The sequence below is a fragment of the Panthera pardus genome, unplaced genomic scaffold (assembly GCF_024362965.1).
Source record: "Panthera pardus isolate Hobbes unplaced genomic scaffold, ASM2436296v1 HiC_scaffold_2, whole genome shotgun sequence".
Taxonomy (NCBI): Eukaryota; Metazoa; Chordata; class Mammalia; order Carnivora; family Felidae; genus Panthera; species Panthera pardus.
In genome coordinates, this window is record NW_026526765.1 from 15,997,627 (window position 1) to 16,012,515 (window position 14,889).

General features: G+C 36.9%; 1 protein-coding gene across 7 annotated transcripts in view; it reads right to left on the reverse strand.

The window, feature by feature from the left end:
• The window catches only part of CDH18 (cadherin 18), a 992,712-nt gene that overhangs the window by 402,338 nt on the left and 575,485 nt on the right, over positions 1 to 14,889 (reverse strand). The window lies entirely within an intron of this gene.

A 14,889-nucleotide genomic window follows, 5' to 3' on the forward strand; every position in this document is an offset into this window, starting at 1 on the left:
AAAACCAGGTCTTACTTAACTATATTTTATTTTATTTTATTTTTTTAATGTTTATTTATTTTTGAGACAGAGAGAGACAGAGCATGAACGGGGGAGGGTCAGAGAGAGGGAGACACAGAATCTGAAACAGGCTCCAAGCTGTCAGCACAGAGCCTGACGTGGGGCTCGAACTCACGGACCGCGAGATCATGACCTGAGCCGAAGTCGGCCGCTTAACCGACTGAGCCACCCAGGCACCCCTTAACTATATTTTAGAGAGAAGTGCAAAATATAGAAAAATAATGTTTAACTCTATCAAGTACGTGGTACTATACCAAACGTATAGGGTCATATAGGATACATGGCACATATTATAATTTTACCATTTTCATTTTGAGTACTATTTCAAATATGTCTTTTATGTTAAACTCTTTAAAAGAAAAGAAATAAAAAAAATAAAATAACTCCTCTATATCTCTACACAACAGCTTTCCCCAACCAGGGTTTAACTTGGATAATTTTAATAGATCTTTCCAACCTGTATAAAACTCAGATAAGCCAAGAAAGAGCTATTAATCTAGTCACAGAATGTAACACATCTCCATACCATAATAAAGCATGAGACATTTTAAGTCTAAAATTGAAAGGGAAAGTGTTAAGTCCTAATATTTTTAGCCTCAGAATTTCTAATACCAGGGTTAGCATTTTTATTGTGTAGGTGATTAATCTGACCAGGAACAGTACCCTCTTCTCCCTTTCTTCCCAAGTAATGCTGAGAGCGACCTTTGTTATCTGCTAGATTCTAACTGATTTTGAACAGGTAAGTGGGGAAAAAAAATTATGTGTTTTATTATGAACAAAGCAACCTAACGCTATTTTGGTAGTGAAAACTCAAAATAATGACATATTAGGAACATTTTTAAAGCTGTAATGGCGAGCTTAAGCCCTCATGCTAGTATTTTCAGCAATGGAAACAGAGGGTTTTTGTTTTGGATTCCTCCTGAAAGCGTGGACCTTTAAGCAATCTGAACAGAATTTTGCAATGTGCATTCAGAACTCACTCAAACATCTGAAGAAGATTGTGCTTGATTCTAAGAGAGAAAAAAACTGCCCCCACCTCCCTCCCATTACCTCCGAGCACATGGTGAGTTCCGTTCAAAGTGCACACCAACAAAATGGACTTTTGTTCAGAAAGTACAATCTTCCTATGTATATTTTTTTGTCACTGGCTGAATAAGATCATTGAAATACATACTTGGATTCCTTTTGTGCGATATGATATATTTTTTAATCTTTTTAATGTTTATTTATTTTTGAGAGACAGAGTGCAAGCAGTGGAGGGGCAGAGAGAGAGAGAGAGAGAGAGAGAGAGAGAGAGAGAGAATCCAGGCTGTCAGCTCACAGACCAACGTGGGACTTGAACCCACAAGCCTAAAGATCATGACGTGAGCCGAAGGTGGACGCTTAACCAACTGAGCCCCCCAGGCGCCCTTGTGCTATACAATTAAGTTGCCCCATTTTATAAGAGTCTTTATCCGATAAACGACACAATTTAATAGTAGATAGGAAAGCACTGAGATTAATATGTGTGACCTCAATTGTCAAAACTTGTTAGGATCAAGAACGTGGGGAGGCAATTAAGGGTATAAGATACAAGTATATGCAACTACCTTAGGAAAATGTTATCAGTGGCAAAAAAGAAGAAGAAAGAAAAAACAAAAAAGAAAACAAATCTTTTTTATACATATGTATTCAGGTAACGTGAAACAATACCATTGCTCTGTGTTTAGTTTTGTAAACTAGCTAAACGCATACGCTAGGCTAAATGGGTACTGCTTTTGGCTTTTGCTTTTCTCATCTGAAAAAAACAAATGTTAGATCTATAATCTTGAAGTATACTCTTACAATCACTCCCATTATATATTGATACCCACAGAGTTAATTTGATTATGAGCTAACCGTAATATGGTTTACTCTCCTGTATTTACAAAACCATACCTTTGTTTTGTTGGGAAAGACGGTCTTTAATTCCTCTGAGAATATGATGACAATTGTAGATGCGCTTTCTAGAAAAATGCACGCATACCAAGATGACCACAATACAGAATAGAGTCTTAAAGCCAAGTGCCAGAGATACCATAGTTTTTATAAAGATCTCGTAACTGCAAATGGTTTCTGGCCAAGAGATCTTTCTCCACACTGATAAAGGACCTCCATTTATATTATTGAAGTGGGAGCTTCTGAAAGGTGGGGCTGGAGAAAGGCAGGGAGGATTCTGCGAACACTTGGAGATATGGACAAGAAAGGTGAAGTTCAAGTATTCCAATGTCCAAGTTAGAAACCGGGAACTGTTTCCCAAAGAAGCAGCTGGATAAATCACGGCCAGGTTCCGGTAATACTGGTGCTACATTTTAATTACATTTTGATTTAGGTAGAATCTTGCAGGTTGGCTTTGTGTCCTAACCACATTCATCACACAGGTTTTATGGAGAAATATGTTCCAAACTCTAACAGTGGCTTACAAATGAACTTGTAGAGCACAACCTGTTTGCCATTTGGGGACGATTGCAATTCATTATTTTTATGAATAGTTCATTAAAAATACTGGCAATGGGACAAGGAATGAGTTATAATACATTTAGAACCAGAGCACTTTTATTATAAATTTAGGTGATTTCTATGTATATGTATAATTTGCAATTTAGTATGAAAGCCACTTTCCAAAAATTGTTCTGATCTTTCATCAAAAAGCAGTAGTCAACACTAGCTATAGGTAAGCAAAAAAAACTAATGGCTTACTTCTTTGCTTCTATACACATTTTTAATATCTTAAAAAAGGCAATGTGAACGGGCACCTGGGTGGCTCAGCTGGGTAAGCATCCCGACTTTGGCTCAGGTCATGATCTCACGGTTTGTGAGTTTGAGCCCCACGTTGGGCTCTGTGCTGACAGCTCAGAGCCTGGAGCCTGCCACAGGTTCTGTGATTCTCTCTATCTCTGCCTCTCCCCCTCTGAACAAATAAATAAATGCAAAAAAAAAAAAGTTTTTTCAAAAGGCAATATGAAGTGTCAGTACAGACCAGTTGAATCTTAGGTCACAAATCAACTATATTCAAATCGACCAGGGCTTGAAACTTATTAAAAATGACTGGTAGCAGAAAATCCAGAGAAAAACTAACAAACAGCAATTAGACTTATATAGCATTTACTGCAATTGGTATTATTAAAATGCTTTTTCAAGTTGGGAAATCCTAGATGTAAGCAACAAGGCTCAGTATCCTTAATAATACCACTTGTATTTTTTTTGTAAATAATTACATTCAGAAGCTAGTACACTTATCTGTAAACATGAATGAAATATTTCCTTCCTCTAGCCATTAACATACTCCTCAACAATGTATGTTTTCAGAAATTAATAGTCAATGTAATAGTCCCTAGAGATAGCAGAAGAAAGAATCCATTAATTAATGAAGAGCTAATCGTCTGAAAAATGAAAACCAGATGTCAATAGTTCTCATATATTTAGTGATATCAGATGTAAAAATAATTAATAGCACTTGGTACAAATTCTATGAGAGCAGGGATTTCATAGGACTGGAAAAAGTAATCTGTGGGCTTTATATCATTCTCATACTGTCATTAAAAAACAAAGCAAGCAAACAAACACTGTTAAATAAACAATCTACCCCTTGATCCTTCTGGTTTAATATTAAGTTTAAATGTGCAATATACGTTAAAAAGTTTAAAGTTTCATGCACAGTACCTACTGAAATTTTGTTCTTTTCTAAATTGAACATATCTACATCTAGACAATGTATAAAATAGTTCGTCCTTATTAGAGATATTTCTCATTAACCTAAACATTATTACCACTGAGATGTTCTATTACTTGGCAGCATACTGATTTGCAAGCCCTTATCCTAGGCTTCTTTTAATTGCAAATATTATCAAAGTGAACCACTGACAGTATCCAATATTCCAAGACTTTACACAGGATGGTGATGAAGTACTATTCGAACTTGTGAATTTCCGAGAAGCATATTCAGAAAAGTGTACCAACTCACCTATTCAAAATAGCATGGATACAATGTAAATGGCAAATGTGGTCAAAGATGCATCAGTCTAAGATCATTTATCTATTTTTTTTAATTTTATACACTTATTTTGAGAGAGAGAAAGTGTGTGTGGAAGGAGCAGAGAGAGAGAGAATCCCAAGGCAGATTCCAATTCAGAGCTCAAACTCATGAACCGTAAGATCATGTCCTGAGCCAAAACCAAGAGTTGGAAGCTTAACCGATTGAGCCATCCAGGCACCCCTAAGATCAATTATCAAATACAGAATGTTTGAGAATATAAATATATCCATGATTGGACCAACGTAATGACAAAACCAACAAGAAATCAAAATACAACAATCATCTGTCCAAGTCTGTCTGTTTCCCTAAGCTTTCATATAAACCAACTGTCAGTAGTTGGTAACCAAATTATGGCGATATATCACTTTATAAATAAATAAAGATCAGTGAGTAAAGGAAATTTCCAATGTTTAATAATTAATGATAAATAACAGTGTTTGGTCTACCATAAGATGCCTGAAATTTAAACACAAAATGGTGGTTGCTCAAAATTGTCTACTAACTCAAAATAAAAAAAATAAAGAAAATGTATTATTTTATGTTTGTCTTTGTGGCCACCTTCCCTTCAGTATCTTAAAAATACAAGTCCATCCAGTTATCTCCATTAAAATTCTACTGTTATATATATTTATTTGACAAATGCTATCTACTAAACCCGTTTCTGTAAATTAACAAATACTATATTCTGTACTGGTTAGAAATATAGTATTATAATTTAACTTTATAAAGCTAAAGAAATTATGATGATGATATATTTTTACTGTTCTTTTTCACTTCCACAGTTTCTGATAATATTCTTTATTTCTTGACCACAACTAATCGATCTTAAAAAATTAGAAAAATAATATTAAAAAAATAAACTGGTATAAAATTATATCATTGTACTTAGCCTGGGCTTTTTACTTAGGAAATCTACTAAGTTCAGAGATTATTACACTTTCTTGAAATTCATAAATACCAAAATTTTCAACTACTACTCATTCAGTACTTTAGGAGCAATCCTTATATTTCTGACTTAAAATGAGATAATATCTTATAATTATAGTGACTTGATATGCATGCTGTATAGTCTTTGTAGATAAGGAAGAGTTCATCAGAAGTGTCTAATATATAATTTACTTTTATTATTTTTCAACGAGGTATCCTAGCAACAATGAAAGACTAGTCATTGCCTTGCCTTCTTCTCTTCTTCGGTAAGGAAACAAAAATCTTGTTTCATGGCTTATTTACTATCACTATAAAAACTGTCAGAAGTACCTGATCACTCATTACTTTTTTTTGAATGGGAAAAAAGCCAATAGAATACTACTAAATGTTCAATGAGAAATGAAATTCAAATACTCATACAACTCAAAGCAAGATTGTTTTGATGAGTTCTAATATTGACAATGAAAATGTTTCTTAAACATACATAAAAACTTTAATTAAAAATGTTTTCTGTAGTAAGAACATCTTTTATAACCTTAACCTAACGTTATGTATGTACAGGGAGAAATCAGGAGAAAATTCTGTATTATTTTTATATAGTGAGAAAAAAGTAGTCACGAAGAACATTAATATTGTCTACAGTAAAATCTTATTGTTGTAACAAGGACTCGTGTAATTTTAGGAGCTCTGCCTTGTGGCAGTTGAAGGATATGGAAATGTTTAAAGAGAAATCTGGAATTTATTCACGTCTTTGCAGGTTATTGACAGCTCTTCCTGATAGAGCACACTGTCTGTGCATGCCAAAGACAGCAGTAACCAGCGGCCAGTCGTGTGACCTAGTTTCATTCGAGCTGAGATTTCCAGTTCTTCCAAGTAAGTAGTAGTATAAGGACAATTATTTACAGTGGTAAATTTAATTATATTTTCTCAGCCCTGAATACTAATGAAAAATCTAATATTGAAATCTCCTGGCTAGAGTAGTTTCCCTAAATCTATAGTACAATAAAAATCTTAATGTTCGGTTATTAGGTTGAATATTTATGCTAAGAGGGAGAGGAACAAGTGTGGTGGGTAAGAGTGGAGACATAGGCGTCAGCTGGTCACACGCGGGTTCATATTAGCCCATGCTGCTATGTTGGACATATCTCTTCACCTCAGAAACATTAGCTTTGTTAACTACAAAATGAGAATTATAATCGTGCACAGAAGAGAAATTTGTGGTTTCTACTTTCTGTCTCAGTGACCTAGAACCTAAATGAGTCAGCAGCAGCTCCACCATCTTTTTTAAAGTAGCTCAGCTGCCTAAATAGTAAATCTATAGAGTGGTTGTAAGGGTACATGAAACAAGGCAAGAGCTTTCTGCATTTTTGTTAAACCAAAACTCTTTGGTAAATGTTACTCTTTTATTTTATTTTACTTCATTTTATGTATTGTATTTCAGTGTTTATTTATTTTTGAGAGAGAGAGAGAGAGAGAGAGAGAGAGAGCAAGTGAGAGCCGAAAAGGGGCAGAGAGAGAGGGAGACAGAGGATCCGAAGCAGGCTCCAAGGTGAGAGTGCAGAACCTGTTGTGGGGCTCCAATTCCTGAACTGTGAGATCATGACCTAGGCCAAAGTCAGACGCTTAACCAACTGAGTCGCCCAGGTGCCTCAATGTTACATTTTATCATTATTGCATTAGAAATCTTATGCCAAAGATATCCAACACATCAAAGAGCAAAAAAAAAATAAAATAATAACCAAATAAATAATAAAAAACACACAAGTGTTGATGTCTGTTGGTGCAGTTATTCTCTTGCATTATCATTTACTCCAGGTTTGCAAAAAAGGATACTAATCAGAAACAAACGTAAACCTATTTGGTGCCTATTTTAAATTTGCCTTCACTGAAATGGTCATCGTAACAGCAAGAATATCATTTCCAACTATCATCTATCTTTACAAACTGATAGCAGATGCATATATCCTCCCACCCAATATTATGTGACAATAAATACACAATAGATTCAATAGCCCAAAAAAATATGCATGGTGTGAGGATGCCTTGTACCCTCTTCTGTTTTTCTTTCACAGGCAATTACTATATTATAGAACTTAAAATATGTGCCATTTCATATGTGCCAAAATCATATGCCATTTGCCTTTTCTCTTGTATACATGACCAGTGACTTCCGTGCAGTCTGAGTTCTTTTTTGCTGTGGTCAACCACCTTTAGGGGTCCATGAAATAGATTTTCTCTTCTGCTAATGTATCAGTTGACCTTCAGAACGTGGATGGTTTATTTCTTCTCAGGAAATAAATCAGTCCCTCTGTTGCTCAATAACTGCGGTCAAAATGGGATGTGATAAGGGGGAAATATAAAAAGTACTGCTTGCAAATTGGTGTTATTTACATTTATTGAGGAAATACAATATACTATGAAATACATCCTAGTGAACCGGAACCCAAATTAGTTAGCAACACCACAATCATTCTTTTTAAAGTGTCTCAGCTACCTGAATAAAAAGGACTCTATCCAGGTTTAGATTACCCCAAAGTGAAAACAAACACATTTTCCTTAAGGAAGCAGCAACAGTGGCCTGTGCTCCATTAAGCTCTGTATTATGAACTGATGTTGTGGGAATTTATTTGCTTTTTCTATCTTCAGAATTCGACTATCACAGCTGCACCGTCGTATGTAAGTTCACTTATTATGGATACACAAATGGATATGGTCAGAGATATTTCTAGGCAATCAATACTCTTTACTTACGTTAATAATTAATAAGCTTTATAGACATGATGGCAAAGAAACTCCGAGTCAACATAAGCACTCTAAGAATATATTGCACTACAAAAGTCAAATAAGGATGTAAACATGTCTGAAGGCAGCACATGATATAATGATCTATTCAAAAGTATTTGAGTAAGTTACATGGTGGGTTCTAGACTTGGAGACTGAACATGTGCCAAGACCCTGCTCTTTTGGATCTGACAGTCTGGGCAGTGGGGTATAGACCGATATCAACCCAATAATCATCAAATTGTTGTCTAAAATATTCTAAATTCCGGAGGAAAAATGTACAGTGGAAATACAGGAAGGACGATTTACTCTGGTCTGGGGACAGCATTCATTCAGATGTGACATCTCAGCTGATGTGATAAAAACAAGTAGATACCTGCCAGGTAAACAGACTGGAAACAGAACATGCCAGGTAGAGGTAGAACATTATCAAACTCCTGTAAGCGTTAAGCAACTGAAGGAAAGCTATTGTGGCTGACTCTTGAAAGAGCAAGAGGTGGGGGAGGGGAAGTCAGCCAGGGACAGGAGCTGGAGCCCTACTGGGTGCCAGCTCCACCCCATCTTTTAGATTATCTTCTTAGCCCCAAACAGTGACAATTCTCAGTGACAATTCTATGCATATTCTTATTAAAAATTTCTTCATTCTCTTAGTGTAACAAGAAATCGGGAGGGGGGTATGAGTCCAAAATAAAAAAGATGGTGCTTTGAAAGAGCGTACTGCTGGAAGATACAGAGAAGAAAACAGATTCCAGAGGTCATTAGGAGATAACACCTGTTAGGGACTGAATGTACCTTCAAAATCCATAGGTTAAAGACCTCACCCCTAATATGATAATGTTTGGGAGAAGGACTTTGGGGAGGTAATGAGGTTTAGGTGAGATCATGAGGATGGGGCCACCATGATGAGACTGTGTCCTTTATGAGAGAAGAAGACACCAGGGTTCACTTTTTCCATGCCACCTGAGGACAGCAAGGAGGCAGCTGTTGGCAAGCCAGAAAGAGGTCTCTCAACAGAAGTAAATCTGCTGGCACCTCCATGAACTTCCCAGTGTCCAGGACCTTGAGAAGTAAACGTTCTGTATGCTACTTGGTCTATAGTAGTTTGTTGTAGTGATCCAAGCAAAAACAACACCCATAGAGGAGATGAACCAAACGTAAGAGGAGGGAGTGAATTGCCAAGCGTTTATTTTTAGAGCACTTGCCAGAGTAATAGATGTCTTAGACAAAAGGAACCACGGAAGAGCCTATATATTTAGGTTGGTGGGCGCTGGGGGGGAACCACATTCCAGATGTGGTGGAACTTGAGCTGCCTTTGAGATTCTAAGTAGTGGGGTCAGCCTGAGCTGCTAGATTTAAGGCTCTGCAATCCAGAGAAGGGGTCTGGGTTAGACATATGCTTTAGGACTCATCGATTCTAGGTCATGATTAAAGGCATGTGTGAGACTTTTCAGGAAGAGAGCAGGGAGTAAGAAAACAAGAGACCCAGGATCCTCTGGTTGTTAAGGATCCACAACATTTAAAAGCTCTCTGAGAGCAAAGCTGATTGAAACGGAGCAGCCACAGAGGAAGGTGCAAAGGAGGGGGCACGTTCGTTGACTTCACATGAAGTTTTCTGGAAGAAGGCAGACAGATACACCAGTGTGTGAGACTCTAACAGATTAAGGGGGCTGCAAACTGAAAAGTACCATGGATTTAGTCACCTGGAGGACATGGTCACCTTAAACAGAATCACGGCAGTGTAGGGATGAGGCCAGATGCTAGACTGGAGTGGGCTGGGAATAGCCTCAAACTTAGAGAATAAACTCAAAGTATTTTCTGACTGAAACAAATTTTAGAGATCGTCTCACAGTTTCTCTATTTTCAGCTCTCCCCCTCACCCCTGGAAATATTATGCCATTTGTAAGGGAAGAAAGAAGAGGTGAATTATCTTGCTAATGCTTCTTCTGTGTTCTGAATTTACAGACAGCAGATGCTATGGGAAAGATAACGAAGCACCAAAGAATGACGAAAAACTGCATACAAGAGATGTGTCTGAGCTCAGTCTGTAGAATTAATGGGATCACGTGAAATGCAGTAGGCAAGAAGGAAGGCTGAAAGTGCTCAGTGTTATGAGAGCAGAAGTGAGAAGACAGTGGGCCATGAGGATACTTTAAGGGGAAGATTGGACCCTGAGCCTGAGGAATTAGCTGGGTCTGATGCCTTTCACAGAGCTTGAATGCCAGCCAAAGGATTTCAGACATTTCTTAGATATAGTGAAGAGCCTTTGAAGCATTTGGTCAGGAAAGTGGCAGGAAGAATATGAGTAATTTAAAGAAAATCAATCCCTTTTGCCCATCACAGTGGAAAGAAAGAAGGAATAAAGAAAAATGACAGAAAAGAGGTACTGATTTTTTAAAAGCAGAAATTGATGTATTGTGTGTATGCACAAGATCCTTTTGTATTTTGTACAAGAATTACATGCTCGTTATATTAGTCACTATTACAAGGATATTTTAAAATATGAATAATTTAAGTGAAAAGATAAAGAAACTATAATGGCCGTCCCAAGTTTCTTATGAAATTTCTGATTTTAGAAGGAGTAAAAATACAAATAAATGTATCTGCTGAAATAGTTATTATGTTCTTGAGAAGCAAGAAGGAGAGATTTGATTTGCAATAGAAAAGAATTACAAAGAGATTTTTATTGGCCAGTGTTAACAAGTTCCCAGGGTTCTGGATCTTCAGTGACCTTGACTTTTCCTAGACTTTCTATCATGGTCACAAGCTGAAAATTAGAGAATCAGAATGAGAGGTCTGAAATTAGAGAATCAGAATCAGTGAATGGCAGTGCAAAAAGATAAAGATAACAAGAAAGTTAGGAGTGTGTGCCTGTATACTTAGTAAGTGACCCCTACACTCCTTGTAGGAAAATGCAATTAGCATGACATTAATAGGTGAGGTAATGTAATGTTTACATATTTTCATATTTGGGTACATCCATCCATCCAAATATATGCACACACTACTAAATACTTTGTGCGTGTGTGTGTGTGTGTGTGTGTGTGTGTGTGTGTTTTCGTTGTTGGCAAAAGTAGATAAAAATACAAATGGATAGCTAGTGAGATAGAGAAGAATGTCAGAAATAATAAAAGCAATTTAAAAATTATGCTTATTTGGGGCGCCTGGGTGGCGCAGTCGGTTAAGCGCCCGACTTCAGCCAGGTCACGATCTCGCGGTCCGTGAGTTCGAGCCCCGCGTCAGGCTCTGGGCTGATGGCTCGGAGCCTGGAGCCTGTTTCCGATTCTGTGTCTCCCTCTCTCTCTGCCCCTCCCCCACTCATCCTCTGTCTCTCTCTGTCCCAAAAATAAATAAACGTTGAAAAAAAAAATTTAAAAAAAAAATATGCTTATTTGAGGACAGGGTTCAAGAATCACATTTTGCTACAAGAAACAAAACACAACTTCAAGTCAATGTTTCCTAATAACGAGAATCAATACATCTGGAAAGAAATACACAAAAACAACCACATTTTCTGTCAAATATGAATATTATAGGAGTAGATGGTCACTCAATTTTTTTCATGGTCATACTGTTGAAATTGGTTCCCACCTACTACTCTCTTACTTCTTTTTTCCTACCTGCAGGGACTAATGAAAATTACTTCTATGACCTATGTCACAGAAGCCCATAAGAAAAGAAGCATCTGTGTTAGAAAGGGCAGTAAACACCCTCTTAGAAAATCAGTGGTAAGGGCAACTTTGATGTTGCATTATTACATATTGCTTGCTTTTAAGAAAAAAATAAAAATTAGCATTTTTGCCTGAGGCTGCTTTTGATTTCCTAGTCCCTTTAGAGTCTCCTTTATTAATTTTCTTTTAAAAAGTACTGTATCTTCCATGGTCTTCCCCAGTTCATTTCTCAGTGGTGTCATTTTCCTGGACCTTCCTCCTTAATTAGCATTTTAAATTCTTCCCCTTACCAGGTGTGAGCCCTAAGACCACTCCGCTCTCACGTGTCTGCACCCACAACCTGCTTCAGCTGCCCTCTTCTCTTTCTATCAATTAAATTTGACCTTTTCTGAAGTTCCAACTGCCCAAAATATTGTCTTCATTTCCTGCCTTTTTTTTGTTCGCCAAACTTTGTTCTTAGAACTCTCAAATGGTAAATCCTGCAATTTTCAAAGGGGGTTCCAATTTTCACAACTGGAGTTGGAAATGTTTGGCCTTTTTGTAATCCGTGGGTTGTTTCCTGGGAAAACGGGCGAAGAGAATGCTCGCACGTCATGATGCAGTGAAATGCATGATGAGAGTGTGGAGGGTCTCAGCCTTTGACCTCAGCAGATGTTAAGTGGTGTCATTGGTGGCAGGGGAATCAAGGCCGGTCTGTGAGGGCCGCACATAATTAAACTTTGAGAAAGACTGACCATGATTATTTTCCAAATTCCTACAGTCGTAGAAGATGCAAATCGCTGAATACCAGTGAGGGAAGCAACCTCAAAAACTAGTACTAATTCTCAAATTATCCTCTGTGTAACATACCTGAGAGGGATGTTTAAGATTTGATGGTCACTTCAAATTTTCACTGTTTCCCAAAGCAGCCTGGGACCTTCCTCTTGGGACTGCACTATTCATATATGTCTCATATCTGCTTTTTGTACAATTCTTCACTTGAGAAAATATATTACTGTTTTAAAGAAACTGAAATATTAACATTTCAACTGTATTAAGACAGCCTGACTACTACATGAACCATTTAATATTTATATTTACATATATATGAATATATACATATGTGTCTGTATTTGTGTATGTTTGTGTGTGTATCAGTTTTCAGATATCTTTCAGTTTTCTTTAAAGAATTTTCTCTTAACTTCTTCATTGGATATATTTTTTTCAGAGGAGATATTTACTATTTATTAAGTGCTTGGTCCCATGTCCAGATTTTAGGTAGGATGCCATAAATAATCTATCCTCTCTTACATCCATTAACAGAACTTTTGTTTTTGACTTTCATGAAACTTACAAGTCATACCACTGCTTGATTTTACTCCACAAATTACTCACTTCCTTATTTTAAACTTCTCAATGACTGTGGATGCATTCACGTTAAATGCTTCAGGCCAAAATTATTGGAGGGAGCCTCACCTCTGATCTCTCATTCACACCCCACAGTGGCTTCCTAAGGAATTTTCCTGCTTCTGTTGTGTCCCCTTCTGCTATCTAATCTTAACACAGCAGTAACAGGGGCCCTTTTTAACCATCAGTCAGATTATATCATTCCTCAGTGGAAAGCCATCAAAAGCCAAAAGTCCTTTATGCAGGTCCACAGGGCGCTCCAGGAGCTGACCTCCTGTCTTACTATGATCCCCCTCATGTACTCCACACCCATCATACATGCCTCCTTCCACGTGCTGAAATGTACCAGCCTTGCATCCCTTCCCTTAGCCTAGCTCTAGCTATCCCTCTGCTGGAAAATATTCCCTTCGGATATCTGCATAGGTTATTCCTTCCTCTCATTCCAGTTCTTGCTCAATTCTTACCTTTTCATGAGACACCTCTTGCCCCAGGTACTTAATACTGCAGCTCACAGCTCCATAGTCTCTCAGGCCAATTCCCATCCCCTTGTTCTTTATTAAATTTTCCCTATGTACATACCTATCACCTTGAAAATACTATATGCTATACCTATTATTTACTGTGTGTCCCAAGTAGACTATAAGATCCATGACTCTTTAATGCAAAGATAGCTGTCACTATATGTCACTGATGTAGTCCAAGTCCTTGTAATAGTGCCTGAAACTTAGAAGACACCCAATATTTTTTAAATCAGGATTTCACATTTATTCTTATGCAATTTTATTTTTGTTAACTTATTGCAATCATTCCAGTCTGTGAAGGGCATTTAAATTTTTTTATCTTGTCATCCAAAATATAAGATAAACCTAGCAACTTTTGTTAACTTGGATATTTTATATACATGGTTTCAACAGAATTCTCTGCTAAGAATTCTGTTTTTCACAGCCAATGCCAAGTATAGAGCTGTGCAACATGCACATGTTAATCAAAATGGCACTGTTCCTATAAGCAGTCTTCTACAAAAATTCTATTAAAGTAGTATAAATTAATGATTAGTGCAATCCGTTCTTTCTTAGATTGTCCCCAAATTATTTGGAGAAAATCTGTCAACTTCTTTACTAAAATAAACATATATCATGTCTACATTTCAAGTTCATTTTATTAGTTCCATGATACAGTTTGATACAACCGATTTTTTTTTTCCAGTTTGATACAACCGATTCGTGGTGATTTCTAAAAATTACTTCCTTTTAAGAGTTCACAAATTTTGGATTAAAAAAAATTTATATACAGTGTTTGGAATCCACTTTTCTATAAACTTTAATGATCACTCTTTTGTGTCAAATATATTCTGGGCTTTTTTCCTCCCATTTTCCTGTACTCCTCTCCCTTCCCTCCCCCTCTCTCTCCCTCTCCCTCCCTCCCTCCCCCTTTCTTTTTTTTCCTGGCTTGGAGGACTTAAAAATCATATTTTCATCTTCTTCTAGAATCATGATCCTGAAGATTTAAACTACGTTAAGCAACTGGAGAGCTCAGCATCCAAACTGAAACAGTCTAGAAGAATAGAAGCGACTTTAGGGTGAGATTTTAAAAGGTTGCTTTCACATTCTTGAGTCCCCACTTAATGGGCCCAAGACTTGGAAAATGTTGTTTCAGCTCTCTGAGGTGCAACTTCTACATAAAGGCAGCAAGTGATATTCATTCAGTTTATCTCTCATGGGTCAACAAGAGTTAATGGATGCAGATGTGCATTAATAGACACCATATTCAGGCAAGAACTTATCGCAAGGTCTTTAAAGGAAGAACACACTACATTATTTATGGTCACATTTCCTCAATGCCTAAAAAAGTATACAAGTTGATAGTCTAAAAACACATGCTAAACCATAAAGCATTATATAATGTGGCCCCAAATTCCATTTTTAATATTTAGCGCCTTGATATAACTCAAAATAACATTGAATTAAGCCTCTACAGTGGGCAAGTACTAATAGCTATTAATTCTTGGGCAGC